At 44.7% G+C, this 3,499-nt stretch overlaps 1 pseudogene; it reads left to right on the top strand.

The window, feature by feature from the left end:
- Positions 1 to 2,983: 2,983 nt before the first annotated feature.
- LOC136321252 (small nucleolar RNA SNORA38) lies at positions 2,984 to 3,097 on the top strand (annotated as a pseudogene).
- Positions 3,098 to 3,499: the final 402 nt, after the last annotated feature.

The following is a 3,499-nucleotide window of genomic DNA, read 5'->3' as shown; positions in this document are numbered from 1 at the left end:
GACATTTTTTTTTTCTTCTGAAGCTGGAAACGGGGAGAGACAGTCAGACAGACTCCCGCATGCGCCCGACCGGGATCCACCCGGCACGCCCACCAGGGGCGACGCTCTGCCCACCAGGGGGCGATGCTCTGCCCCTCCGGGGCATCGCTCTGCGGCAACCAGAGCCACTCTAGCGCCTGGGGCAGAGGCCAAGGAGCCACCCCAGCGCCCGGGCCATCTTTGCTCCAATGGAGCCTTGGCTGCGGGAGGGGAAGAGAGAGACAGAGAGGAAGGAGGGGGTGGGGGGTGGAGAAGCAAATGGGCGCTTCTCCTGTGTGTCCTGGCCGGGAATCGAACCCGGGTCCCCCACACACCAGGCCGACGCTCTAGAGGGCCGACATTTTTTTTTTTTTTTTTTTTGCATTTTTCTGAAGCTGGAAACAGGGAGAGACAGTCAGACAGACTCCCGCATGCGCCCGACCGGGATCCACCTGGCACGCCCACCTTGGGGCGACGCTCTGCCCACCAGGGGGCGATGCTCTGCCCATCCTGGGCGTCGCCATGTTGCAACCAGAGCCACTCTAGCGTCTGGGGCAGAGGCCACAGAGCCATCCCCAGCGCCCGGGCCATCTTTGCTCCAATGGAGCTTTGGCTGCGGGAGGGGAAGAGAGAGACAGAGAGGAAGGCGCAGCGGAGGGGTGGAGAAGCAAATGTGCGCTTCTCCTATGTGCCCTGGCCGGGAATTGAACCCTGGGTCCTCCGCACGCTAGGCCGACGCTCTACCGCTGAGCCAACCGGCCAGGGCCGAAAAATGACATTTTTTATACTCCCAGATGAATAGGTTAGACTGAGAAAAAATATTGTATTTTTTTGTTGTTGTTGTTGCTTTTTAGCAAGAGTCAGAGAGAGGGACAGATAGGGATGGATAGACAGTAAGGGAGAGAGATGAGAAGCATCAATTCTTTTTTGCAGCACTTTAGTTGTACATTGATTGCTTTCTCATATGTGCCTTGATGGGGGAGCCCAAGCCAAGCCAGTGACCCCTTACTCAAGCCAGTGATCTTGGGCTCAAGCCAGCAACTTTTAGGCTCAAGCCAGTGACCATGGGGTCATGTCTATGATCCTACAATCAAGCCATCAACACCACGCTCAAGCTGATGACCTCAGGGTTTCAAACTTGGGTCCTATGCATCCCAGGCTGACTGTCTATCCACTGCACCACTGCCTGGTCAGGCAAAAAAAAAGTAATGTTTATAGTACCTTTATAAAAGTAGAGGGATTTTTTTTGAAGAAGATTGACCCCATGCTATTCTCACTGAGAATTCACTCCTTGTTGCTACCACAGCATCTGCATTTTAATGTAATTTCCTCTTCTCTCTTTTTTTTCCCTATGGTGTGAACTCTTGTCTTCTTGTCCTTCTTGACCTGCGTTGGACAGAAAGAGGATTTTTTCTTTTTTGTGATCCCAGTGATCTCTAGTTGCCTTTTAATGATCAGCATGGACATTTCCCACTTCCCAGGTAACCGCTGAGTTTCTGAGCCAGCTTCTCCCCCTGCACGGCATACTCCCAGGATTAGTTCCTTGCTATTATTTGATGTGTGGGCAGAAAATGCCAAACTGATTTTAACCTTAGCTTAACCAAAGCATCATTAGTCTTAAACCCACAGAAAAGAAAAGATACAGAGAAAAAGACAAATAGGAATGATGTTTTGAGGAAGTCTGAGGCTGTTTGGTATTGGGGGTTATCCTATTCTCTGATTCTCTCAATGAATACCAAGAATTGAGAACATGGGTCTATAACTTTGTATATTTATAATTCCAAAGTACATGTTAGACAGACAATGTTTATCTGGGTCAGTGAGCTCAGTTGATGTGGTGCTAATAAGGCCAAAAGCATGGGTTTTTTCCCCATAGAAACCAGGAAAATTGACTCAGAGAGAAAAACAAACCTATTCTACATTCACAAGTTGTACCCCCAATCTTGGCCAGACATCTTGCAAATGCATGCTGTGAGTAACAAGTAGGGTGAGAAAGTGTGACAGCTTAGAATAATTCTAAACTAAGTGTTCTAGGGATAACTCAAAACTGAGGTCCTTTAGGAAGCAATCAGGATTGTGGTTGATTGGGAGGGTTAGAGTTCACGTGCCCGATAAAATAGGCATAAAGATGCCATTTTTGCCACTTTACACACAAAAAAACACTGTAGAATAATGTTATCCATGTTGATGTACACATTGCTTATTGTAAAGAATTGATCATGAATTTTTGTTTCCAGTACTTTTAGGGTTCATCTCTTACATGATACTCTGCCTCTGGGCCACATACCAGAGGAAATACCAATCTACTTTGGGTTCAGAGACCTGAAAGAAAATCCTGCCTGCATCATTTACTCTTTGCACAGCCTTGGATAAGGCACTTACACTCTCTAAATTGTTTCCTCATATGCAAGAGAGCTATATGGGGAATTCCGTGAGTTAAGGTATGTAAAACTATTAATTTAGTTCCTGGGACACAGTAACCTCTTTACTGATGGTGGTTTGTGTTATTACGTCAGGGGTTGCACATGCAAAATGACTGCTGTAGCGTCAGGTTCATATCAGGAAATCAATAAGATTAGCTCTCATCCTTCTGCCCTGTTTGATCAGTTTCCGTGATTTTCTGTAGGAGTCTTCCTTTCTTCATGGTGTTGCATTTCTTTTATCTATCTATTCTCCCTTTCCAGAGCCTTGACCTTGACCATGTCTCAAGGTCTTTTTTTTTTTTTTTTTTTTTTTTTTTGAGCAATCATTATTTATTTTTGTCATTTATTATCATTGGAAGATTTATGTATCTATTCTAAAAATGTGGGGTTGTTTAGAAAGCCAGATGTGAGGAATATAGGTGGAAGATAAAGACCACTTTATTCCCAGAAGGTCAAATAATTGCCTCTCTCCAGACCTTTTTATTTGTCCAAAAGCTGGTTTCTCTAGTGGCACCACAGTTGACCTATTGGAGTTAATTTTTACCCCTTTAAATGAAACTGAGAGACATGTAAGAATTGGAGGCAAAGAAATGTGGACTTGAGAGGTCTGGGGCCAGCTTGCTCCGTGCAGGCTCAAGATCAACCATCCCACATAGAATAAATAAATAAATAATAGATAAATGAAACTGAGAGGAAGCTTAATGAAAATAAATTGGTGGGCATGGAAGAATCTTATAATGAAACTTAAATCTAGTATAATACATTATGTTTCTCAAAGTATGGTGTTTGTGCAGAGACTCTAATGCTGTTTCCATATTCGGTGATCTCAGTGGAAGAAACAACTGGGCTTGATTTTTCTATGTGCATCTGGGACAATGCACTGGTTTACCTTCAAACCTAGTAGAGAAGAGAAATCTCACTTGCCTCCCTTAGATACTGTGCAATAGAAGGTGGCGGAGATCGTTTCAATTCAGCTATGGGAAAGAGTTCTTTTAAAAATTCAAGAAAGGGCACCTGTGGGTGCAGTCAAAGACCTTCAAAAGAAATCTCACTAGAGC

This window comes from Saccopteryx bilineata, chromosome 1 (assembly GCF_036850765.1).
Source record: "Saccopteryx bilineata isolate mSacBil1 chromosome 1, mSacBil1_pri_phased_curated, whole genome shotgun sequence".
NCBI lineage: Eukaryota > Metazoa > Chordata > Mammalia > Chiroptera > Emballonuridae > Saccopteryx > Saccopteryx bilineata.
Note: the sequence above shows the minus strand (reverse complement) of the source record. Positions and strands in the feature narration are given on the sequence as shown.